This window comes from Rhodnius prolixus, unplaced genomic scaffold (assembly GCF_049639745.1).
Source record: "Rhodnius prolixus isolate KJV_2025 unplaced genomic scaffold, Rpr scaffold_8, whole genome shotgun sequence".
Taxonomy (NCBI): Eukaryota; Metazoa; Arthropoda; class Insecta; order Hemiptera; family Reduviidae; genus Rhodnius; species Rhodnius prolixus.
In genome coordinates, this window is record NW_027411593.1 from 27,699,391 (window position 1) to 27,727,133 (window position 27,743).

A 27,743-nucleotide genomic window follows, 5' to 3' on the forward strand; every position below is an offset into this window, starting at 1 on the left:
TCAATAATTATAAAAGCATTTTTAAGATATTCGCTCAAATTATTTTGAATATTGAGGTTGGTATTAATCTGGAATGACGTATTTTGATTGAGTCAGTGATGCAATGATGTATTTGTTCTTAGGTGATACAATTCTCGCTACCATCAGATAGTATTTGCACTTATTTACGGATCTTAAGAGAAAATACATTTTATATAATTTTTCAAAATTAGAAATAACCCCAAAATTAATACTTCATAATAATTTAAATGAAAATGCCTCTTTCAAAATTCATATAAACGGGAATTTTACTTCTACCATGTATTTCCCAGTGATAAGAATAATGAAGGAGAGGTTCTTACTGTTTTTCTCTTCTTCCTTCCCATTGAATATAAGGAGAATGTTTTTCTGTGAAAATAGAACTCGGTTATCAACATAGATTCGTGTAGATTACGCTCATTTCGAGGTCTTAACGGCACTCATCTCAAATAATAACAATAAAAATAGATGGTAAGTAAATCTGTTGTAATTTTACTTTAATAAGCGGATAATATAGTCATTCTTTTTTTAAATCGTGAAGTTGATTTAGATACACCGAATGAATTTGTTCATTTGGATGTAAAACTTAACAAATCTTTATTTATAAACTTCAATGTCATCAGTTGGCAAGACGAATTGGTTCAGTTAAAAATATATTATCCATAAACAAAATGTGATAGTTGGGTGCTGAGATTGTGGTTATTTTTTAATGCGATTGCGCTAAGTGTAATGTTTGTAAGGACACAAATCTGGAGTGTAAAGATTCATAGATTTTTTTAGAAAGAGCAAATCTGGATTTCTGTAAAAGGTTATACCAATTTTCTACAAAATACAGTTGACTATATTATCAGAACGGAAGAATTTATATATTATTAGATTTAGCTGAAAATGGTTAAAATTATCTTCGGATGGATTAAAACCATCAGAAAGAACAAAATTTCAGCGTATCTGTTTCTTAAGACTTTCAAAAACTGAGTAGTGAATCTATGGCTCTCCGGTGAAATAATAACTAGTTTATTCCAGTTGGAAAGCTTATTGAGCGAACATAATATTAGTTTGGAAACCGCCAAGCTTAGTTAGGTTTTGTATAAGTTTAATAGAAATCCATAAAGAAGGTTAAAAGATTTTGATAAAATTGGATAACAGCAACAAGTACTTCCTGCAATTGTTTGTTTATGTATTTTTCTTTTTTCCAGCGAAAACATCTTACATTAATACTTTTTTAACATAAATAATTTTTGATGGAAGAGTGATTCAGTAAAAAAGTTAACGTAACGTAACAGCATGTCATGTCACTGTTAATGTGGTAGAGTAACATAATTTAGTTTTTAAATGAAATTTTTTTATTCGGGGCTAAATTTTTGAAAAAAAAGGACGTAAAACAGTGAGGTTAGATACATTGAACGGAGCGTTAAGAAGTTTTCGAAGTATTTTTGACTGTAATGCCTGGAGGCGTAGTGAGTTGGAACGCTTAGTCGATCCCCATACTTCGATGCCGTATGACCAAATGGGTCGCAGTAACATTAGATATAAGAGTCTTTTGTTATGTAGGTTAAGTTTCGAACTTTTGTCAAGTAGTCTGGCGAGAAGTTTGTAGCATTTGTTAGTTTCTTGTCTTTTCAGTCTAGTATGGGGATTCCGTGTCAACCGTTTGTCTAGGTGCAGTCCAAGGTACCGTACTTTGTCCACAGCTGGTATAGGAGTTTGGTTCAAGATGACAGGAGGTAGGATTTTCCGTCTGAGAGTAAATACTATAAACTTAGACTTCGTAACGTTGGTTTTGATTCTCCATTTGAAAAGCCAGTCCTGTAAGTGGTTGATGTGTGTTTGTAGATTTCGTGTAGCGATAAGGGGATCGGAATGTGAAGATAAGATGGAAGTATCGTCAGCAAAGGTGGAGAGGATAGTATTTGGATGTTGAGGTATGTCTGCTGTATACAAGGAGTAAAGAATAGGACCTAGGACACTACCCTGAGGAACACCAGCTCGAGCTAGACGGATATCAGAGTCTGCTGCTCCACAGTTGACTCTGAAATATCGATCTTTTAGGTAAGATTTGAGGATGAGGTAGTAAGTATGAGGAAGAATCTCCCTCAGCTTAAACAGTAGTCCCTCGTGCCACACCCTGTCGAACGCCTGAGCGACGTCAAGGAAAACACTCGGGCAATACTGCTTTCGCTCGAGGGAGGTAGCAATAGTGTCTACACCTAGTGAGAATTGACATTTAGCCTTACCTTCTTTTATGAGGAGAAAAAAAAGAAAATCGCCTCACCCACTAGTAATATATAACAAAATTCATTTTAATCCATTTTGATAATAAAATGTTACATAATATGTATTTATTGATAAAGCCAAAAATCCGTAACAATAATTTAGAACAACTGAAATTACACATTAAGTGATATTCACTGACTGACATTGATGAAGCGAAAAATTGTGAACGCCTGGTTATCTAAATGTGATTTATATTAATGAGTGATTTATCAGAACAAAAAAATGTAGAAAAAAAATTAATAAAAATCATCCATAATCAGTTGCATCATCCGGAAATAGAATTAAATATCTCCATTTGGCTAATTATTATCGTGATCTATTAAAAATCAATCCATCAAAAAACTTACTATTACATTCTAAATGACAAATTTTCTTTAAAAAAAACCGAAGGCTGCAATTATTACTTTGTAAGATGGTGAAACAGATAACATTACAGAAAAAAGAAATGCAATTTGTAACTGAATTTGAAAGATAATTGTAAAGGCAAATTGATTACGATTTAAAGATCTATTTTGGTTTCTCTTGAACCATAGTTGAGTTTGAAGCAGAGAGTGTAAGTCTGAGTAATGGCTGGTCATTGTCTAAGTGCTGGATTAGGAGCAAACGTTTGTTAGTTGGTTCACAAAATTCAACTTTTTTTACTGGCATATGCAGATTTTGGTGGAATACTTTTCTAATTTCATCAATTTTGAAATGAAATTTGTAAAGTATTCTTTTAGTGGACCAGCATTCAACTTCTATCAGAGTCACAAATCTTGGGCAAAACTTTGGTACAGCGAACTCAGTGTGGGCAAACAATTATGTAGAATCGTATGTAGACTTCAGAGTAACCATATGGTTTTGTACGACCCGAATATTTACAATAAACATGTGAAGGGTTCGCCTCTCTCCCACAACTATCCTCATATTGGAGAAACGAATGTTAAAAATTTGACACATGTTATGGATGATAGTCCAAAAAATTTGTGAAACACAAAAAAAGTTTCTCTTGAACAAGCTGCTGTTTCGTCGCTGCTTCTCAATTACAAGGTAATTGTTGCAGAAATTTACGAGGGTCGTTTGATAAGTCCGTGCAAAGTCAGAGAGATAGCACTACTGGTGCGTATCGAGGTTATGTTTAGTTATTAGCATCTCTTGGAAGAACACGCACCAAGTTTCAGACAGATCGGTCTATTTCTTTGTGTTTGGCATTCGTTTGAATCGAGGAAGTCGAGTGATTTTCAAAAAATGGACGAAAAAGAATTTCGTGTGTTGATTAAACACTACTTTATGAAAGGCAAAACGCCTCAGGAGACTAAAGAGAAGCTTGATAAACATTATGGTGACTTTGCATCATCGATTAGAACAGTTTATAAGTGGTTTCAAAATTTTCGGAGTGGCCATTTGGGCACAAGTGACGCTGAACGTTCTGGACGCCCTGTTGAGGTTACTACTCCAGAAATCATTGATAAAATCCATGATATGGTGATGGATGACAGAAGAGTGAAGGTGCGTGAGATTGCTAGTGCTGTGGGCATCTCGAATGAACGGGTACATAATATTTTGCATCAACATTAGGACATGACTAAGCTATCCGCAAGATGGGTGCCGCGATTGCTCACGCTTGACCAAAAACGAAATCGTGTGAAGTGTTGCAAGGACGGTTTGCAGCTGTTCCAGAAGAATCTGCAGGACTTTAAGCGTCGTTTCGTCACTGTGGATGAAACATGGATACATCACTACACTCCTGAGACCAAAGAACAATCTAAACAATTGGTTACCAAGGGGGAATCTGCGCCAAAAAAGGCGAAGACCGTTCCTTCGGCCAGAAAGATTATGGCGACTGTCTTTTGGGATTCGCAAGGAATAATCCTCATCGACTATCTGGAAAAGGGTAAAACTATTACAGGTGCATATTATTCATCGTTATTGGACCGTTTGAAAACCGAGCTGCAAGAAAAACGCTCACGATTGGCCCACAAAAAAGTCCTTTTCCATCACGACAACGCACCAGCTCACACCTCAGCAGTTGTGGTCGCAAAATTAATGGAAATAGGGTTCCAACTCGTTTCACATCCCCCCTATTCTCCAGACTTGGCTCCCTCGGACTACTATTTGTTCCCCAATATAAAGAAATGGCTGGCGGGAAAAAGATTTTATTCAAACGAGGAGGTGATTGCAGAAACGAATGGCTATTTTTCAGACTTGGACAAATCCTATTATTCGGAAGGGATCAACAAACTAGAGCGGCGTTGGACGAAGTGTATAAGCCTAAAAGGAGACTATGTTGAAAAATAAAAAAGGTTTACCCCCAAAAATTAAGTAGTTTTTATTTTTGCACGGACTTTTCAAACGACCCTCGTATTGTAAAGTTTTATGAAATTAACTTAAGTCAACCAGCGTTTAAGTGTAGTAATAAATTATTTCATTATTGTCACTGCCAGTTATAATTATTATATATTTCATGGTTGTGACCTCAAACAGCCGATATTCAGTATCTCTGCGTCATTTAAATGCTTTAAAACAAAAACTACCTAACATACTATGTTTTCACATTTTGAAGCAAACTTGCAATACTTTACTTTTCAAATAACTTTTATATAACATATGTTACATATATAATACTAACCGCTAAATGCAGTTCTGTGCTTTCATGTATAAGAGAAAGTTGAAAGTGCCTTCAGTGCTTTTTTAAAACACCTCTCATGATTTCTTTTAAGCTTGGAAGGTTAATTGCACTTATAATTAGCCAAATTTGTAACATTTTTCCACCCTAAAAAGACCTATTTTGGAATTTTGAGGATAGAAATAGAAATAGAAAAGAAATTTATTATTTTGGGACTATTGTCCCCTAAGAATAAATACAGGAACAAATAGAGGCCTTAACAGTTTGGCCTGTGATTAAACAGAAAATAAATAGATAAATAAGTATTTACAAAAAGTGAAAATAAAAATAACAGCAGAAATTAAGGAAATAAATTAAAACAATTGGAATTTCGGAGGAAGCTGAATAGAAAGGAGATAACTGAATAGACGGGATTTAAAGATGGATAGGGTAGGAGCATGGCGGACAGATGATGGCAAGGAGTTCCAGAGAGAGGTAGCACGTATAAGGAAGGGTTTGTCAAAGGATGAGGTACGGTGAGAGGGAATATAGAGATCGGATGAGCGAGATCTGGTATTACGGGAATGGATCGAGGATTTAAACTTAAGGAGTTGAAAAATATAGGATGGCCTTTGAGACTGGATGACTTGAAAAAGGAAAGTAGTCAAAAAATATTGGCGGCTATAGACAGGAAAAAGCCACTTCAACTCATCGCAGCAGTGCGAAATGCGAGAGTCTCTGGAAATGCTGAAAATAAATCTTATAAAGCAGTTCATGAGGCGCTTGAGCTTAGCTTCAATATCACCAGAAAGACCGCACCATACACTAAACAACCATAGTCGAAATGGGGGAATATAAGAGAGAAAACTAGGAGTTGCCGGGTCTTAATTGGAAAAAGGTGACGGGAACTATTAAACTGCTTAAGGATATGGATGGAGCGGCGAGAGATTTCGGAAACATGGTTTTTCCAGGATAGGTTTTGATCAAAAGTGATACCTAGGTTTTTTACAGAGGAACAATATTTTATTGGGATATTGTAAAGGAAAAGATTAGGAAGAGGAGCCAATGATTTAAGGAGTGGGTTGGAGGATACTGTCAGTTTGGTTCAAATGTTAACTGTCGTACTTGTGACGGAAGAAGATAGATGCTGACAAAATAGAGCACCAACTCTATATTTACATTCTAGCCAAAATTCATTATTGTCTACATTCTTTTAAGTCTTGGACATACTTTATTAGATCTTTATCCACAAAAAAGTACGTACATTCAAATCGATTATTGACCTAAACCTGTCCATTTCATCAATTCATTCAATCTAGTTCTTGCAAATACACCCGAATAGAAAATTCCAAACTGGTTTAATAGAACACCAAAAAAGGCCTATATTTATTCATTCCGAATATACCAGTTATGTAGGGTTGCCAACTGCCCTTTTTTTTGGAAAGGACAGTCCTTTTTTAACACCTGATTGTCCTTGTCCTTCCTTAAATTAGGAAAGGACGCCTTTTGTCCTTTTTCCAGATACGTATTATTCACACAAACCTATTTATTTTATTGTATTTTTGATTTAAGTTCTGACTTCCGAGACTTCTTCATTTGTCGTGTTGTTTTTCTGTTCGAACTAACGATGTAACGATGAACTTTTCATGAATAAGTATGTAAGATACAAATATACCCAGGCCATATTACTGACAGGGGGAGAGGGGACTTTAGCCCGGGGCCCGGGGCCGGAGTCTCTGCATGTACACCTAAAAAAAAAAAAAAACGAATGATATATTCCCAAAATACTGTCGACGGCCCCCTAATGTACCTAATTATTTTAGGGTGTTCTTTTTTGGAACTTTATAGAGTTGGCAACCCTACAGTTATGTCTCCTGATTATGCCACACGTACTGACTAACCTTTGGTTTTCTCTCTTCTTCAACTTCATTCTGCAAAACTGAAGCTTTACTGGCTGCATGCTGTGTACTGCACATGAAAAACTTGCATAAGACAGGAACTTTATTCTTTATGTGAAGTGAAATGTGCTTGAAATAGTTGAAGCTAGCATTCATACGCCTGTACAAGAGATTAAGGCGCCACGGTAGCCGAGCGGTTAGAGGCGAGACCTGCGAAGCTAATATGTATTGTGGTACTGGGTTCGATTCCCGGTCTTAGGCCTTGGATTTTATTTAATGGTTAATAAAAGAAATTTACAGTAAAGTATCTCAGCCTCCGTCCACTACACCTAGTAAATGGTAGTTGGACGTTAAGCCCCGCCTGAAAAAATAGGCGATTACTTTACTTACTTTACTTTACAAGAGATTATTCCAAAATTTGGAGGAAAATCTTTTGCGATACTGATTGAAATTTACTGATTTATATTATCATTCAATGTAAATAATCTAATAAATTGGTTCAATTAAACGTTTTGAAAATGAATCAAATGATATTCATTAAATGATGCTTACTTGATTTGATTTATTAATTGATTAACTGGTTGATTGATCAGTTTAGTGAAAAGAATTCGACTTCAATTGTTTTTCATTCCCAAACTACCACTCAGATAGTCTGAGACAGCCCACTTTCTTCTAAGAATCTGAGATGAGATTAGGAGGTTTCGTTGCGCCACTCTTGGATTTCTATGAGGATAAGGGATAAGTGAGGATAGTTTCTGGATGGGTTGTCCGTGTTAAATACGTGTTATCACTTAATAGTGAAAAAAATGAGAAAGTATAAGAGAAAATTGTTCTGAGTTTTCTCACACGTAATGAAACAGAATGTAGTCCGGATTCCAGAGTACTGATCAACTTTAACAGGTGATCAATCTCAACAACTTGAAACTGATAGTTTCGCACAAGAGTTGGAGAAGTTACTGGGTTTTTCAGTCAGTAACCCTAGGATCAGGGATTTTATTTTACTTTCTACTTGTTTTTTGTTAAGCTTTCGTGATCTTCAGCGCTCATACTGATTGGTTTTGATAATATAATTTAAATTGTTACATTTATTTACATGGTAGGTTGCTAAAAGAAAAAATTGTTTAACTCAAAGGTTAATTTTTATTTATTTATTTATTTATTTTGTAATTTACAATCTGAATAAATATATACAATAAGTAAATAGGAGGTGAATGAGATGAACTGGAGCGGGAAGAGCAGGAGGAGAGAAGCTACCCAGCGGTAGCACTCTCTATATGAGATAGGGGAATGTGAGGAGGAGAATATGAGTGGGAGAGAGGAGAGATTTAGTTCTTCTGGATGTAAGGAAGTCGCGGGTCCACTGGCGATTCAGTTGGCGAGGAGTATTGTTAGGGATGTCAGAGGAGGCGAGAGACTGTACAAGAGGATTGGAGCAAGAAGAGAGAGCAGTATGGAATTTTTGATGTTTAGTCTTGGCGTGTTGGTCTATGAAGGGAATGTTGAGGTCGGTGTGAAGAGTGAGGTTAGTCACCGTAAAAAGGAGCGTCAGCTATCTGTCGGAGGAGTTTTGACTGAAATGTTTGTACTGTCCGTATGTTTGTAGGTTTGGCTGAACCCCACAGCTCTAGTCCGTAAGTCCACATAGGTTTGTACTGTATACTAATCGTTTGAGTTCAATGGGTAATTTGGAGCGTCGTCCAAGAAGTCTGTAAAGCAGTTTAACACGTTTCGTCATTGCTTGTCTTTTAAGTCTAGTGTGTGGGTTCCACCGTGAGTCGTTTGTCTATGTAGAGCCCAAGGTAGTGCACCAGATCTGTACAAGGAAGAGGATTGCTGTTGAAGAGCACAGGTGGACAGGAGCCCCGCCGGAGAGTAAACGTGGCATGCTGGCATTTCTGTGGGTTCATTTTAATCCGCCACTTCTTGGCCCAGGATTCTATTTTATGTAAATGTGTCTGTAACTTGTATGAAGCTGATGAAGGATGTGTACTTGTGGCTAGTATGGCTGTGTCGTCTGCATATGTACAGAGTAGTGTAGAGGGTTGTACAGGTATATCTGATGTGTATACTGTGTAGAGAACGGGGCCAAGTATACTCCCCTGCGGCACACCCCCCACTGTTGAGTAAGAAGAGATTGCGGAGCCAGTACTAACTTGAAAGAACCTATCTGAGAGATAGGAGCGCAGAATGAGGTAGTATGTTGAGGGAAGATGCTTTTTTTAGTTTGAACAGTAATCCAGGATGCCAAACACGATCGAAGGCCTGGCTTTAAGAATGCCCCCCGAGCAATACTGTTTTCTCTCCAGCGCTGAAGCAATGGCATCCACCACCTGGTGGCATTGTTGAACAGTACTATGATGACGCCTGAAACCAAAGTGGTGGTCTGGTATAACACCAAACTCCGATAAAATGGGGCTAATACGCTTAACGGTAACATTTTTTCGAGAACCTTTCCTAGAGTCGGCAGTAAGCTGATTAGTCTGTAGGATGAGGGAAGGTGAGCAGGTTTACCAGGTTTCGGGATCATTCGCACCACTGAATACTTCCACGTTAGCGGAAAGTATGTAGTACGAACGAAGGACAGAGTAGGTTAATTGTTAAAATTATTAATTCAAAAGGATTTTGTGATGGATTGTATGCCCTTAATCAGACTGAAATTGGTAAACATTTCTCTTTCTTTGTGTATATTTATTAATTATTACATTTTTAGTTCTCTATCAAGCTCAAAGTACATGTTTATTTAAAAGAAATGTTTTCTAGTGTCTCAGATAGGTTCATTGACTAGCATCTCCTATTCTACTAAAGCAGATGATGCGTAAAAAATTTTACTAAGCCAGTTTGATTCAAGAGTACACATACAAACAATAACAAAGAATGAAATAAAGGAATGAATCCTGTGTATGTGTGTACAAAAAAATAAAAAATAAAGAAAGAAAAAAGTATAAAGACAAAATAATAATAAAACAAACTGAATACAGCAGCAGACAAAAGAAGATGGCGCTACCTACTGACTGACGCGGATGTAGTACTGAAAGCAGGAGGACAGTTGGGTCGGTGCTATCTGGAGAAGAACCACGAAGAGGGCGGCCCTGATAAAATAGAAAAAGAGGAATAAAAAAACTGACCGAGGAGGTCAAGAACCTCATAGGCCGGCATATCGTCCACGCATAGTTCTGCTCTTCCCTAAGGCCACTGTATTCCTAACAAACTCTTATTTTTTTAATTTTATTTCTTTTTTTTCCCACTTTTATTTTAACATAAACAAAATCTATGTTTAAAGTAAAGTAATTGCCAAATTTTTTCAGGCGAGCTTTACGTCCAAATACCGATTAGGTGTAGCGGACGGAGGCGACTAGCTAACATACTTAACTGTAAATTTCTTTTAATAATAATAATAATAATAATAATATTTATTTTACATATGAAATATTTACAAATTACAAAATGAAAATATTGTACGGCTTGGAAAATCCGTCAGCCGGAGTCGATGTTACTATAATACAAAGAGAAAAGAAAAACAAATAAACCAAAAAATAATAGTAGTAATAATAAACAAAAAATATGACTGACCTAGAAATAAAAATAAAACGAAATAACCAATATATAACAGAATTATAAATTAATAATTAAACTCCTGAACCAGCTGATACCGATAAGACCAGGCATGGCGAGCATATTTAATAAGAGGTTGACAATTTCGCGTTCCATTTAGGAAAGAAATCAATTGTTCTCTCGTAAGTACTGAACGTCCGAGATAGAGTCTCCGGATCTCAGAAAGAATTGAGCAGTCACCAAGAAAGTGAACCACGTCCTCAATGCACCTTGAATTACACAGAGAACAAAGTTCAATCTCCCTAGGCAGCCATGGCGTATGATTCAGGTAGACAAGCTCACATCTTAACTTAAAAATCCAGCAGAGTTCAGTTAGAGTTAGACCCAAGGAGTTATCTTCATTCAAGTGACAAAGGCTAAATGAGTGGTCAAGTTCTCTGTATAAAAGGAAGCGGGACGAAAGAGAGACGCGGTCCATAAACCCCCGACGATGAGCTGCTTTCATCTTAATCAACAGGGAGGCTAATTGATCCTTCCACGCAGGTATATTTTCCACCGAGGCCACAAAATCGCAGGAATACTTCTAAGCCAAGTCTATCCAATGTCGAAACCAGAAAATCTTTTTATTGATAATCTCCAACGCCAAGATTCTCGGTAAGCGGCACTGGGGGAGATCTAAGACTCTTAAAATATATTTAAAATGGAGTTTCAAAGTAAATACCTCCAACAGGTCCACAGCGGTCTCAATGTAAAGCATATAATTAGGCGAAGATGAAGGAAGTGCAAATAATTTTTTAATAAAAAATCTTTGGAGACTCTCTACAACATCATACCTTTTATTAACCATTAAATAAAATCCAAAGCCTAAGATCGGGAATCGAACCCAGTACCACAATACATATTAGCTTCGCAGGTCTCGCCTCTAACCGCTCGGCTACCGTGGCGCCTTCTAGAATGAATACACAGCGCATGGAGTTGTCGTCAATTGCACCGTGACTAGAAGATCAAGTTTAGTACCTGTTTCTGTGTTTTAGTACTAATATTTGTATTTGAAAACTATATTTTATCTAATCTTGTTTTATTTTAGCGTGTCCAAAGAATCTTTAACAGAAGACAAAGAAGCCCGACATAGGCCATAAAGATGTGCTACGTAAGGAAAGAGGAGAGGAAGACACAGAGAGACGAATTGGGAATACCACCAGCCAACGGGGCAAGCCTAAGTAAGTAAACTATAAAGTTTAGATTGGAGGATGGTGTTTGTAATTGTCCGAGCCAGTGTTTTGGCTTGAGAATGTTTTTGCTTGAAATTGCTTTTTTTAATTTCATTATTGAAAAGTACTTTATTTCCTCACCTGTTAAATAAAGTTAGCTTATTATATCTAGTAATCTAGAGACAGAGGTGGCCAACTTTTCTGTATAATAAGATCTATTTTTTATCCTAAAAGTGTGTCGCAATCGACTTGTCGTCATAGGCGTAGTCTAAGGGGTTGAGAAGGGGTGTGAAATGCATACTATGTTTATACACTGTGTTTCAGTATAAGGTGCATTCCAGCGAGGTATGGGTAGATTAGTGAAATATATTATTTTTTTAAATCACTTATTAAGTTTTCGAGATATAGGCTCATGAAAGGCGCCGACAGGTAGCCGAGCGGTTAGAGGCGAGACCTGCGAAGCTAATATGTATTGTGGTACAGGGTTCGATTCCCGGTCTTAGGCCTTGGATTCTATTTAATGGTTAAATAAAGTATGTTTGCTAGTCGCCTCCGTCCAGGACACCTAAGGGGCCGTACTTAAATTACGTAACGAACGCAAGGGGGGAGGGGGGTAAGGCTCGATTGTTACCATTCGTTATGGTTCGGGGGAGGGTTTTTTTTAATGCTTGTACGTAATTTTTCCAATTGAATCTATAATTTTTTGGTCATTAATGGAAAAATACTAACGATATTTTTCGCGCCAAATTCTACTATAGCCAACCTTCATACTAAGTGATAATGTAATTAAATAAGTAATAAATAAAAAATATATGTTTGATTTTAATTAAATACTATGCAATGACGATATTCCATAACAAAAAATTACGTACATTTGGCTAGGGGGGGAGGGGAGGTTGACATTTTGTTACGATCTGTTACATCGGGGGGGGGGAGGGATTAAAAAGCTCTTTAAATTGCGTTACGTAATTTAAGTACGGCCCCTAATTGGTAGTTGGACGTAAAGCCCGCCTGAAAACATAGGCGATTACTTTACTTTTTTACTATAGGGCCATGAAGAAAATCCGACTTTTTCGCAGCAATCCGTTCATGCGGTACCTAAAAAATTCTATTTTCCGACACTTTTTCAAGCTAGATTTTTACTAACTTAAAATGCAATTTAATTTTTATATCAACTGCAATGTATAAGTTGTTGTACTATTTGTTCGTAAATATGAAAAAGTTGTTATAAAAATGCACAGTATGGCTGATAATTTGATTTCAATATTTCACTTTCACATGTTTTTTGGGGGCCAGGAAAATTTATCATGCAAGAATTCCCAGAATGCATTGCTAGAAAGTTTTTTCTTCTACAATCGCTTCAAAGTCCAAGGTACACGGAATTCCACCCTAGACATTGCGAGCGATCGACGATCGACCAAAACTGGCCTCGTAATAGTGTTTCCACTTAAATTGTGAGAGAGTAGAAGAGATAGTAATCACAGATATCTGTCAGAAATTTTCTACGAATGAAAAAAAAAAAAAAAAAAAAGCGATAAGAAGTCACCAAAAGAATGAAATATATAATTCCAAAATTTGGAATTGAGCCTTTCAAGAATTTAAAAATTATAGATTTCTAAGAATAAGACTAGGTTTCCTGAAGGAGGTTATATCAGTGAACTTGGAATAGATTACTACATGATATTTACTGGAAAAAACTATAATAGAAGAGATGTGAGAGTTGTATATGTAATTAGGAGGTCCCCAAATTACATTTTTAAATTTAAAACAACTTGAAGGATACAAAGATTCGTTTATTTTTTTTTAGATTTTGTCCATTTTTCGAGAAAAAACAACAAAAAACTATAAAAATTAGGTTCTAGGACTATTTTTACTGGTTTTCGTACAGGTAACATAACGCCCTAATGATCACAGCAAAATATACAAATATTTTTAATATTCTTTAATCTTATCCAGTATGAATACAAATTACCAATTATTATTGACTGATTCAATAGCAAATAATTCAATTTGCTGGGCTGAAGGTTATTTTCAGTACTTTGCATCAACAACTATTTATTCCACTGGAATAATTAAATCAAAGAATATTTTTTTTTACCTAATTCTCATCAGTATTTATTCTCAAATCTAAAATTTAAAATAATTCATTAAATCGCAAATTAACTAACTTCATTAATCGATAATTGAGTTGCTTCTTAAAAAAAAAAAAAAAAAAAAAAAAAAAAAAAAAAAAAAAAAAAAAAAAAAAAAAAAAAAAAAACTACGATAAATCTATTCTTGAGCTGTTATGGTCACTTTGTTGCTGGAAAATATGTTACCTCCAATTGCGGTTATCTTCCAATTTTGCTACAAAACTACTCTTAAAAAAAAACCTACGATAATATTTTTTTATTGCACTTTTATTTAATTAATTATTAGTAGTAAAGTTAAAAATAACAATAAGACTGATATTAAAATGATGCCATTTCAGTCAACACTTATTTTTCCTGTAATTTTCTGCGACATATGACTCACGAATCAAATGACGTCTGACTCACATCTCCTAAGTAAGTAGTGACTCACCAGATGTAATACTATCAAATAAAGGCTAGTCCAAAGCCTGAATTACAATAAAATAAAATTAAAAGAAAAGAAAAAATAAAAAAAAAATAATTACATTTTATTGTGAAATTTAACTAGAATCAAGAAAAAGAAAAAAAGAAATACTCGTAAATTCTTATCTGGAAAAAACAGAGGGACATAAATGTTACAGACTAGAGGTTATCGTAACACATTTTAACTTAAGATAATAGGAACTCTTTTAGATAAGAAATTAAGTTATAATGGCTTGTATTAAACGAAACAATTCTTTGCTACAATTTACAAGTTGTTGAATTTCATTTTTTCTTTTTTAATTCAAAAAAAGGCAATTATGATAAATTATGAGCCAACATTTAGCCTTAGCTATAGAGCGATACAGAGTCAAATCTAATTGGCTCCTGTAAGTAAGGCATCATCATGCCGTAACTGAAATAGAAATCTTTCAAGTTGTAAACAAAATTGTTGAGTTGTACTTTAAAAGTGAAAAATAAATTTAAATATGTAAAATAATAAAAAAAATAAAAATGGGGGGAAACACAAACTAAAACACATAAAACATAATAATTTACTTAATACTCTTAAGGGTTTGAATAAACACAAATTAACCTAAATATAGTTTATTCTCTTAATTCATAAGGCATAACACACATAAAGCATAACTTCCTTAATTGAGTTGAGTTTAGTTTTGTCACTCTTTATGGAAGTTATGCTTTATGTGTGTTATGCCTTATGAATTAAGAGAGTAAACTATATTTAGGTTAATTTGTGTTTATTCAAACCCTTAAGAGTATTAAGTAAATTATTATTATGTTTTATGTGTTTTAGTTTGTGTTTCCCCCATTTTTATTTTTTTTCTTATTTTACAACTCTGAAGTTAATTAACCTAAATTATTAGGTATTAACCTAAATATAGTTTATTCTCTTAATTCATAAGGCATAACACACATAAAGCGTAACTTCCACAAAGATAAAGAGTGACAAAACTAAACTCAACTCCACTAAGGAATGTCTCCAACTACACGCTACCCTCTAGCTACCCCTAACGGTCAGCCCTTCCCTTACACCCTCAACAGGGTTGCCAAATATCAAACATTCCAATACAAATTTACTACAAATAGTTGATCGCAGCATCCTTTAATACACACATCATATTACTCTGCCGAACAATTTAATCAGATTTCAACTAAAAAAATATCCACACAAATTTCCTTAAAAGAGAATTCTATCGTTAGTAATTCATAAAACTGTTGCATAACATTGGCTAGTTACTTCAAAATTAAAGTGAAAAGTAAAACGTAATTTCTCTGGATTGCAATTCGTTAAAATAACAAGTACGCTTGAATAGTTTGTAATTGTGGTTTAGGTTGGCAGTGCTGGATAACAACTTTGATTTTAACTATCGAAGCATACATGTTTATTGTATCCCTAAAATCGATTTCGGTCTTTTAACTATCATTAGAGGTAGATTAATCTGTTTGGTTCAGAGAATTCGTCTTCAAGTTGCTGTCTCTCACTATAATCGCTAGCTTGGGTACCAGTTGGATTTTTGAAACGATTGTAATACTTCTTCTTTCTAGTAAAGAGATTTCCTTTGAAAGTGTTATTTCAGTGAAACTTAAGGTCCTACCACCTACCTAAATACCTATTATGAAAGGCTAAATTTATCGCTTTAATTCAGACATTTTGAAAAGAGTTTTCAAAAACTTTTGAATTGTTTAGAAAATGGCGGTATCTCTGTCCTTCCTGTAAGCATTACACACATGCAGATCTACATCTAGTATTTAAATTATTTCTGTATAAAAATTCCTCTTAGGGAAGTTTTGATGAGTGATGTGTGCAAGCTTTAAATTGTATTTATTTCAGTATTATTATATAGGGTAATCCATTTAAAACGCACCAATCGGTAATAACTATTTAGGAAGGCAGAATTTTGAAAAAACCCATGAAGTAAACTATATGTTTTTTTCGCTCTAGTTTTCAAATTTTCCACCCCCGATGCTGTATCTTCATTTTTGGCGGAGTTACGGCTAAAAACCGGTTTGGGGTTTCATATGGACCACTGGTTTTGACAAAGATTACGAAAACTACATAAAAAACTGTGAAAAATGACGTTAATCCCGTTTTGATAGCCCTAATATTTGTTGAGATATTTAAGATCAAAGTTACAATTTTATCTATTCGTGAACGGTTTCCAGTATTAATTTTCCACCAGAAATACACGTTTTGGGAGGTCCTCTGACTGCAAAAAATATTATTTGAGACTCAAAGAACAAGAATAATAATAATTGAAAATTTAAAAAAACTGTAGTGCAATGTAATGGTTGTGGGTGAATCAGGATAAATTTGTTTTACGAGTATCATCAAATAAAAGCAACCGTCACATCATTTTAATGCACCCACTATGCAAGAGTTCTTGACCTATGATTACGGTAAGAATGTCTTGCCAGGGTATTGGTCTAGTGGTATTGAGCGTGGCTTTGTGAATGGGAGATCCCCTGTTCGAATCCCGCGTATGACTAGACTTTATTTAAAAAAGTATTACGATTATTTAAGTAATAAGAATGACTGCATTCGCTGGATTCGAATTGGGGATCTCCCATTTACAAAGCCTCGCTCAAGACCACTAGACCAATACCCTGGCAAGATATTCTTACCTTAATCATAGGTCAAGAAGTCTGCATACGGGGTACATTATTCTGATGTGACGGTTGCTTTTATTTGATGATAAAACAAATTTATCCTGATTCACCAACAACCATTACATTAAACTACATTCTGTAAAATCTTCAATTATTATTATTTTTGTTCTTAGCGTCAAAAATAACATTTTTTGCAGTCAGAGGACCTCCCAAAACGTGTATTTCTGGTGGAAAATTAATACCGAAAACCATTCGCGAATAGAAAAAATTGTAACTTTGATCTTAAATATCTCAACAAATATTAGGGATATCAAAACGGGATTAACGTCATTTTTCACAGTTTTTTTATGTAGTTTTCGTAATCATTGTCAAAACCAGTGGTCCTTATGAAACCCCAAACCGGTTTTTAGCCGTAACTCCGCCAAAAATGAAGATACAGCATCGAGGGTTGAAAATTTGAAAACTAGAGCGAAAAAAACATATAGTTTACTTCATGGGTTTTTTCGAAATTCCGCCTTCCTAAATAGTTATTACCGATTGGTGCGTTTTAAATGGATCACCCTGTATATTTACTGAAAACTGAATAGTATTAGTAAGAATTACAAATTTTTATAATTAAAAATGTATAGAGAATACAAACAGGCAAAAACTTAACAATAAAACAATAGTGTTGCTAATCAAATATTAAAACTAAAGATTAGATTTTAAAATATTTAAACCAAATGAAATTAATCACGCCATTATTATCAAAAAATTGTTTAAAAGAATATCTTTCATTATAAATAAATAAAATTTGCTATTATGAAATTACAATTATATAACTAAACTATGATTATTTCTTTCTCAAATAATATTTGATTTTAATCAAATATATGTAGCGTATTTATCAATGTATTAAGTTCCAAAGGGCAAGATTTCAAATACAAGACTAACTGTAAAACATTTCTAAGTTAACAGGAAGTGAATAAATAGAAAGTTTTAAATTAATTTTCTACATCCTTGAATGTAACGCAATATCCGCTTTTGTACATGACGTACAAATTAATGATAGCAGTTTGTACTTTTAAACTGGTCCAGAATATGTAGATAAAAATCTAGCCAATCTTAATCCAACATCAAAAGATATTGTTAATCAACTACTGAGGGATATTTGCTTATCAATTAATAACAAAAATAGACTGAAAAGGGATTTGTTAAGTGAAGATAAAGTTGTACATTTTTCCTGATCTAAAGAGTGAGAAATGGAATCTGGTATGTGGAGGGGGAAGTAAACATCCTCCTGGAACTTGATAGCCAAAGGTTTGTCTCTTTCGTGCCCTAAGAAAGAAGCAATAAGGAAAGATCGGACAGAAGAAGTACATATCGAAGGTATAAGAAAGGAAATGGCAGGAAATGGATTGCAAGAAAGAGGATTGTAACGATAGGAACTTGTAAAGGAACAGTTCTCTCATAACTTTTCCCTTTCTAGCTTAGACTTGTTGTGCTAGAACCTCCAGTTAAAAGCACAAACAGTAATAATCACAAACAAGCCGAACCCAAATTTTAGTATCTTTATACTAAAAAATAGAAGATAAAAATTTAAATTCAGATTTGCATTGAGAATAAAATTCAATCAATATTACTATTTAGAATTTTACTAATACACGATTTAAAAAGTATTTGAAGAGTTGTTTTTTTAGTTTTTAAAGAGGTTCAAAATATTTACTTAAAAATATAAACTGTTAATTGTTTTGTCACTTAACTTCTATCATGGTTATAAGTGTTAAAATACTTATTATTTTGTTGAGCGGAGACAATCTTGGTATGTTTGAAACACGTATATAATTACTAAAGCAAATGTTTATATTGTTATCGTATTAATAAAAATAATCAATATTTACTTTGTACAATATTTCCATTAAAAGTAGTTTAAAATGAAATAAAAACAAGGCAAATAAGGAGGTCTAATGCTGTTCACATATCCTTCATTATTTTATCTAATACTAGCAGTTTTGAAGAATTATTTTTTGTATTGCATCTGATGATGTAGAAGATAATTGCTTAAATAGGCGCCAACTTGTTGTTCCTACTCGTGTTTACACGCTTGAACATGTGAGTTAAGCGTGAATCAGTGTTTGGTAATATTGCGACATTTAACATCCATTCTAAACTTTTTTTATTTTTTTGAAAAGAATTAATTTTTAAGTTTAGCACATTAAAAATGAACAGTACTTTTATTTATGGTAACAATTATTGTGTGTATTTATTGTGTAGTATTCAATTCTCTGCTGCATACTTAAAAAAAAAAGGTTCTTGAAGGAGAGTGTTAAAGATTATGTATAACATCATGCGTTATTATGGGTATAGAATGCAATTTTGTAGAGTAAGACTGGATTAGGTGACGAATAAAATGATTGTTAATTCTGTATTAATTGTTAATTCTTTATTAATTGTTAATTCTTTATCAATTGTTAATTCTTTATTAATTGTTAATTCTGTATTAATTGTTAATTCTTTATTAATTGTTAATTCTGTATTAATTGTTAATTCTTTATTAATTGTTAATTCTTTATATTTTATATTTATTATTATTTTATATTTATATTTTAATAATTGTTAATTATTTATCTTTTGTTTCTGTTCAGTCACTTTTAGATTCATGAACTCTAACGCCGTAATTTGCGATATTTTATAAACTAGGGGCCAAAAAATTGCACTACCCAGAAGTTAATTTGTACCCCAAACTTTCACTCAATTATTATAATTGGCTTCAACAACCAATACGCAGTATTCTAATAATTATTATATGTTTATATATATATATCTGTACCTCGGAGGGAAAAGGCACCATGTCACAAAAATTAAATTTTACAGGGGAGCCAAATAAAGATATTTTTCCAAATTCATTTTTTGTTCCACTTTTCCGGTTATACTCTTTCCTGTACTTCTCACCATAATTATTACAGTTGGTATGGCCACTTAACCTCCCATATTTTAAAATATTTTATTTTGATCTCCATTGTGAAAAAAAATTTATGCCCATGTAGTGCCTTTTACCCTTAAGCAATGAAGTATCATAGCGCTTTTTAAAAATACATAAATCGCTTAATAGTAAACATAGGACATTGTGCTTTACACCTCTAGAAAGAGCAACAAAAAATCTGTAAAATGATGCCAAAATCTGAAAATCGAAAAAAATGGACATGGTGCCTTTTCCTTCCGAGGTACAGAATATATATATATATACGTGTTTTTTTTTAATCTATAATTTCTATTTATTGTACTTTCTTTTTTCTTTAAAAAGCGCCTACAACTTAGACTACTGGATTTTTTTTTCAGTTAACTGCTATTCTCTAAACAGTGTTTTCTCGTTACAGAAAATACTTTGCACCATTATCCTCTACATTTAAATGCAAACCCAAGGCCAAAGAACCTTTCATAAAAAATTCTTAAGAAAATTTAGAGTCTTAGAACAATAATTATGAAATTATGCTAGGCTTGTGTTTTCTTAATGTTTTTTTTTTTCCTGGAAGTGGCGACCAGAACAAAAAGTGGGCCCATTAACGAGTTTCTGCGTAGTTGTACTACATATATATTTATATAAATTTGTCTTTAATAGCATGACAAACATAAATAAAAGATAAATAGCAGCTTAACGCTATAGACTTTATCAGCAAATATAAAAATCTATTGTGACTTAAAAGATGTCGACCAATAAAATGTATCATTGTATACACGTAGAAGTCAAGTTTAATAAACATTATTGGCGCCAGCGTGTCCTACGTCAGCCGTTTAACTCGTGTTTCCTCTTCTGTTGGTTTAACGTTTTTATAATATACATACATATATATATATGTGTGTATATATTTAGGTATCAGAAATGTCTAATAAATTATACTTTAATATTTGATTTTTCGCGATAATCTATATTTTATTATATTATTCTTTGTTATCTAATAATTTTTTTAAAAAAAATATCCAAAATATTATTACTTCCGTTTAGCTAATTTGTCCAAAAGCTTATTTACTTTCCCATTATAAATACAAACAAACCAAAACGAATTTATAAAAACTAATTATCTAATTCAGGAAACATAAAACGAATTCAGGAAACACAAAACGGAACATAAATCCAATATTTACAGTACTGGAGAGGAGGCACATTTAAACAGGGGGCACCTTTGAAGTTTTAATTTATCGCCAAATATTTAAAACATTTATGATTGGTAATTTTCTCCATATTTTGTGGTAGACCTGTTGTATAATTAGGCAGAGTTTCCCTTCGTTTTCATTGTTCGGTAAAGTCAGAATTGAGGAATGTTATATTTTGTAAGGTGGAAGTAAAATTTTTGTTGCAGCTTTGGAAGTGTATTGTGAAGATTGTAGTGGACAAGGTGTAAGTATTGTTAGTCTATATTAACATTTGGAATTCGTATTTTTAAATCTAGTATTTACAAAGGTATTTGCTTACAAAAAGTGTTGGACATTATATTTTCTTTTATGGAAAGAGAGGGGGCACATTTCAACATCTCAGTTAAAATGTGCCGCTCTACCGACCTGCAAGTTTGTGACTTTTTTTGGTTTAATCGCAGAGAAAGGGAAAGTGGTCCGAACCTACATTAAGAAGCGCAACAAACCTAATATTTTGTTCAAACTTCCTAAACCCATCACTTCGGGTACAACATCCCGAACTGAGTCATTTTTGATCTAGATTTCAGTGGTTTAAAAGAGAAAGTAATGTAGTAGTGAGAGAAATAACTGATAGAAGGTAGATTTCAGAGTAAAGTAATATCATTTCTTTCTATTTTATATTGTGTTCAAAGCTACCCCGCCATTGGGGCAGATATTAACATTTGACACAACATTTTTAAATTAAAAAAAAAAGATATGTATCTAAAGTACCAACTGTTTATTGATATAAAGTCGACCCTCCCATAAAGGACACTCTCACTAGCGGCCACCTCCATTTACGGACAGTTTTTGGATTTCCCATTTTACCCCTATACACTTTCTATATAAAAGAACCTCCGTCTAACGGTCACTCTACATAGCGACCGCGGACATTGATTTTGGGGAACGGATTATATGTTTCACCTCCCACCAACGACCACCTTTTTATTAATAATAAAATAATTATCCCGTCTCAAGTTTTTGTTTTTTTTCTGGTTTTTCCTAAAGTTTCCTATATAAGCTCATACATTTTGTACCATTTTAATCATTTTTCAATATAACTTTGGACGAACAATATTATTTTTTCCGATATGTCTCTCAAAGGATAGCGGTTAACTCTAGAAGAGAAAATAAATGTGTTGGAAGATTTTGCAAAAACCAAATCGAGCCATCGTCAACTTGCCGAAAGATTTGTTCTATTTTTCTAATAATAGATGATGGTATGATGATAATTTTACCATAAATTATTATTTTTATGAATAAATGTGATGATTATTATAAAAATTATTAATTAGGTCAATAATAAGTAGTTTATTGGATAATTAAGAAAAACTTGATGCATATCATTTAGTTAAATAATTATGCAATTATTTAAGTTTTTAAATCTATTAATTATAAACAATTTTTAAATAGATGTTTGTAAAAAACCCATATTTTTTCATTATGAAACTTGCCTACCCACCTACCAACGACCACCTCCAAATAGCGGCCACTTTGCTTACCCCCGCCAGTGTCCGTTATTGAGAGGTTCGACTGTAGATCTGTTCAGTATACTTAATAGTTGTAGAAAACAAAACAAAAAGGTTCAATAATACAGATTCTGTGCACGCTGTAACAGAAAATGTAAATTCTGTTCAAATGTGCCACCCTCTCCACCACTCAGAATTGAAAATGTACACGATCACAATACCTACTTCTATTAGTAGAGTAAGAGGACAAGGTCTATGTCCCCATAATTATACTAGAGCATCTTTGAGAAGGTCATTGAGCACCAGATTTCTCTAGAACACAGTAAAAAATGCGACGTAAATCTTTAAGTACAAAAACTATCATAATCCTGAGCTAAAAGCTAAAAAATAAATAAATAAAAATAAAAAATACGTCATATGAGGAGATTAAAAAAAAACAATTTTTAGAATGTCATGGAAGACGGAGCAGAGTGGGTGCCGCTGGTCAGGACATCCTTGGAGGTGCCCTTGAATCCAACTGAGGGTTCTTTAACACAAGACCCTTGAACCCAACATGCCAACGGATGGCCACCACAACAACTATCTCACTCTTACGAGTATATTCTAAAACTGGTTTCATATTACGTAGTTTATTAATTTACTTAACTTCTTTTCCAATAAATATAATCTGAATAAACTTAATAATTAAGCGAAGTAAAATATTGTGTCTTTTATTTTATTTATTTTTCGTAAATATTTTTACCAATAAAATCTATTTAGAAATGCGGTACATTCTATTTGAACATTACTCTGTCTCCACTTTAGAAAATTTATTCAAATTTTAAATATTTATGAAATGTGATTTTTAAGAAAATTTGTCAATAAAACAGTTTTCACTTTTAAGAAAATCACTACGTGACTTCATTGTGCTTTTTTTAGTTTTTTGAAATTTAAAAACTATGCATTTTGAATACTAGGCGAACTATTTGCTCTTAAGTACGAGGGTCATTCAATAAGTAACGAGACAAATTATTATTGCTCAAAAACGGTTTATTGAATCAGTACAAAACTTTGGTTACTTTTCAACATAGTCCCCAGCAACACTTATACACTTGTCCCATCTTTCTGCTAATTTGTAAATGCCCTTGGCATAAAATTCTTTGGGTTGATCTCAAAGCCACTTTTGCACCTGATTCTTTACCTCTTCATTGGATCGAAAATGTATCCCTCGTAGACCATTTTTAAGGGGTCCAAACAGATGGAAGTCTGATGGGGCGTGGTCGGGGCTGTATGGGGGGTGTGGAAGGATCTCCCATCCCAGTTTCTGAAGTTTTTCTTTCGTCAGCTGTGCCGTATGTGGACGGGCGTTGTCATGAAGCAAAATCACGCCTTCAGTCAAGAGCCCACGGCGTTTCGTTCGAATTGCAGGTCTTATCTCTTGTTTTCCAGCATGTCACTGTAGTACTGGCTGTTGATTGTTCTTTGGCCTTCAAGAAAATCACAATAAATTGGCCCCTGAAAATCCCAGAATACTGTAAGCATGACTTTACCGGCAGATGGCTGGGTCCTGAATTTTTTTCCGAATGGGAGAAGTCGTATGCTTCCACTCAAGGCTCTGTCGTGTTGACTCTGGCTCATAGTGGTGGATCCATGTTTCATCACACGTTACAATTCTTTTGAAAAAACCTTCTCCTTCAGTCGAATATCGATTTTTCAACTGTTGACTGATTTGAAGCCGGGTTTCTTTGTGAGTAATTGAACAGCTGATCAGATGTCATCGCAAGGTTGCCAACTTTATGTCCTGAAAGTTTCATACGGATCAATTTAGCTGTTTTTGAGCAGTAGTAATTTGTCTCGTTACTTATTGAATGACCCTCGTAGAAGAGAATGTAAAAGTGTATAATAGATGGCTCACCATTATTTACTATAATGTTCAATCAATTTGGAATTCATGATTTTTTTTCCTTTTTATTTTAAACCCCGAATTAAAGTAACACATTATGGAAATTCTACAAAAACATTTTACGGTTAGTAAGCCAGAATATTGCACAGAAATGAAACTTTTGAGAACTCCTCATTAGTAATTTTGTAAGAAACATTTTTTTTTTTCGGACTCCAGAAAACCAAGAAACCAGAATTAGGGAACCGGAATATCTGGTTAAAAAACTCGATAGCCATTGAAAAACTTGTTAAGATCACAATATAACGAAAAATGTGTTCGTCGTTTTAGTTTTTTATTTTTCCAGAAAATAGCAAAATATTTCTAAAACCTGTTTCTACTTATGGGTTATCCATTTTCTTGAAATTTTATAACTTCAATAATATTTGGTTATAAGAAATATGATCCCGATTTTAATTTAGCTAATTTTGATTTAGAATGTATAATTAATTTGAATTGTAGATTTCATAAAATTAGTGATCAATTGTAACATAACTCCAAGCAGAATTTTGTTAATATTGCTAGAAACTCCTCTTCTGGAAGATTGATTTGATCTGGAGGAATTGAGCTATGATTTAGGAGAAAATAAGTTTATGAACAATAAGTACTCTTTAGATCAGATCTCCTGGATTATAAAAGCGAGAGGCGAACTTATGTTCCTTAATTATAGATTTTTTAGAGATGAGTTCTTTGTGCGATATATCCTTGCCAGAGAACACTTATCATTTTCTCGCTGAGTGTCTGTCACTTAAACAGTTTCGCATTCGCTTTTTTGAAAATGAGAGTCTCACAAAAGAGCAGCTAATAACATATTTAAATGGTTATCGAAAATGGAAACCAATTAAACATTCTTGTAAATACGCTTGGAATTTCCGCTATAATTACTTAATTCAATCAGAAAATAAATAATGGTATAATGCAATAAATTCTATAATATTTTTGTGATTTTAAATTATAATCAAAGTTTAAAGCAATTTTTTGTAATGTTTAAGTACGAGGGTCGTTTGAAAAGTCCGTGCAAAGTCAGAGAGATAGCACCACTGGCGCGTATCGAGGTTATGTTTAGTTAGTAGCATCTCTTGGAAGAACACACACCAAGTTTCAGCCAGATCGGTCTATTTCTTTGTGTTTGGCATTCGTTTGAATCGAGGAAGTCGAGTGATTTTCAAAAAATGGACGAAAAAGAATTTCGTGTGTTGATTAAACACTACTTTATGAAAGGCAAAAAGCCTCAGGAGACTAAAGAGAAGCTTGATAAACATTATGGTGACTCTGCACCTTCGATTAGAACAGTTTATAAGTGGTTTCAAAATTTTCGGAGTGGCCATATGGGCACAAGTGACGCTGAACGTTCTGGACGCCCTGTTGAGGTTACTACTCCAGAAATCATTGATAAAATCCATGATATGGTGATGGATGACAGAAGAGTGAAGGTGCGTGAGATTGCTAGTGCTGTGGGCATCTCGAATGAACGGGTAAATAATATTTTGCATCAACATTTGGACATGACAAAGCTATCCGCAAGATGGGTGCCGCGATTGCTCACGCTTGACCAAAAACGAAATCGTGTGAAGTGTTGCAAGGACGGTTTGCAGCTGTTCCAGAAGAATCCGCAGGAATTTAAGCGTCGTTTCGTCACTGTGGATGAAACATGGATACATCACTACACTCCTGAGACCAAAGAACAATCTAAACAATGGGTTACCAAGGGGGAATCTGCGCCAAAAAAGGCGAAGACCGTTCCTTCGGACGGAAAGATTATGGCGACTGTCTTTTGGGATTCGCAAGGAATAATCCTCACCGACTATCTGGAAAAGGGTAAAACTATTACAGGTGCATATTATTCATCGTTATTGGACTGTTTGAAAACCGAGCTGCAAGAAAAACGCCCACGATTGGCCCACAAAAAAGTTCTTTTCCATCACGACAACGCACCAGCTCACACCTCAGCAGTTGTGGTCGCAAAATTAATGGAAATAGGGTTCCAACTCGTTTCACATCCCCCCTATTCTCCAGACTTGGCTCCCTCGGACTACTATTTGTTCCCCAATATGAAGAAATGGCTGGCGGGAAAAAGATTTTATTCAAACGAGGAGGTGATTGCAGAAACAAATGGCTATTTTTCAGACTTGGACAAATCCTATTATTCGGAAGGGATCAACAAACTAGAGCAGCGTTGGACGAAGTGTATAAGCCTAAAAGGAGACTATGTTGAAAAATAAAAAAAGGTTTACCCCAAAAAATTGAGTAGTTTTTATTTTTGCACGGACTTTTCAAACGACCCTCGTAAGTCTATTATTATGTTCAAGGATGAAATTACTTTTGTATTTATTGTTTTTTTCTAAAAATAAAAGGCTTTATTATTATTATTATTATTAATATTTGGTTAATATTAATTTATCAAATAGGTATTAAGGAAACTTAAGAAGAATCTTTAAAGTTTCCAGTTTCTTTAAAGTCATCCCCAAATAATCAATTTTTTTTTTAAACTAAATTATTCAACAAAAACTGATGAGTATGTAGATAAAGAATTGCCAAATTAAATAGAGTTTTTGAGCACCATTTTCGAGTGTACTTCATTCCTATAGACTATGTACTTGAAGCTTTTTTCGTTGTTAACATACCGAAAAACTTAAACTCTATTGAAATCTCATTGATGAAATTTGGCATGGTCGCAATACTCTTGCAAGAAATAAGAAAAATAAAATAAAAATTTTTAAAAAAGAATTAAAGGAAAAATTGCACATTTTCTTTCTTAAAAAAGATACACTACGTGTTTGTGCAGTAACAAAATGTGCACAATAAAATTGCATAATGAAAGAATTTTTGTTTTTTTAATTTCATGCATTTGTATTGAAGTGCTATCAATGCAGTATAGTTACACTTCAATGAGCTTTATAACCCAGATATTTTCACAATGAATTGGTTGCAAAATATCTAGCGGTATATCTTGGGTAAACCCCTCTTTAAGATGTTATTTCTTTCAATCAACCATAACCAACTGATAGTTCTATTTTAGTTTTTCTATTGTGAGGGACACTCCAAAGATGACTTAATTAAATTATTTATGTCGCAATATTTTAATTATACATAATAGGATACTGTAGGTTTATATCTTTTGTTTTTGGCCTTCACGTAGTTAAAAATATTATTGTGACTTTTTTTTAGTTTATTTAGATCTCAAAGGAAGAATGACTATTGCCAATTTCAGCCGTAATTTGTTATTTATGATCTAGTCCCCAGACCCCAGGTCGACAGCTTGGCAGAAAATAAAGAAAAAATTATAACTGCAAATGGCAGTTATCTTTCTGGATTAATGAATCAGTTACCAACAAAATTAACACAATATTCTGCAATTTATTTGTTTGAGTTAGAATTGCAAAATAAAAGGAAAAATAAGGAATTCTCGTCCAGTTATATTGGAAAAATTGAGATTTCAGCTTTAGTGAAT

At 33.7% G+C, this 27,743-nt stretch overlaps 1 protein-coding gene and 1 long non-coding RNA gene across 4 annotated transcripts in view; one reads left to right on the forward strand and one right to left on the reverse strand.

Annotated features, from left to right (window-relative positions):
• PRL-1 (protein-tyrosine phosphatase 4A family member PRL-1) overlaps positions 1-27,743 on the reverse strand; it is a 124,290-nt gene that overhangs the window by 55,487 nt on the left and 41,060 nt on the right. The gene's annotated exons all lie outside the window — the stretch shown is intronic.
• On the forward strand, positions 33-23,236 carry LOC141451087 (uncharacterized). Of its 2 annotated transcripts, XR_012456528.1 has the most exons (4): positions 33-489; positions 1,852-2,067; positions 11,414-11,546; positions 22,822-23,236. It is a non-coding gene; the product is annotated as an uncharacterized lncRNA (long non-coding RNA). The 2 variants fall into 2 exon arrangements; XR_012456527.1 differs by lacking the exon at positions 1,852-2,067 and having other exon boundaries at positions 47-489.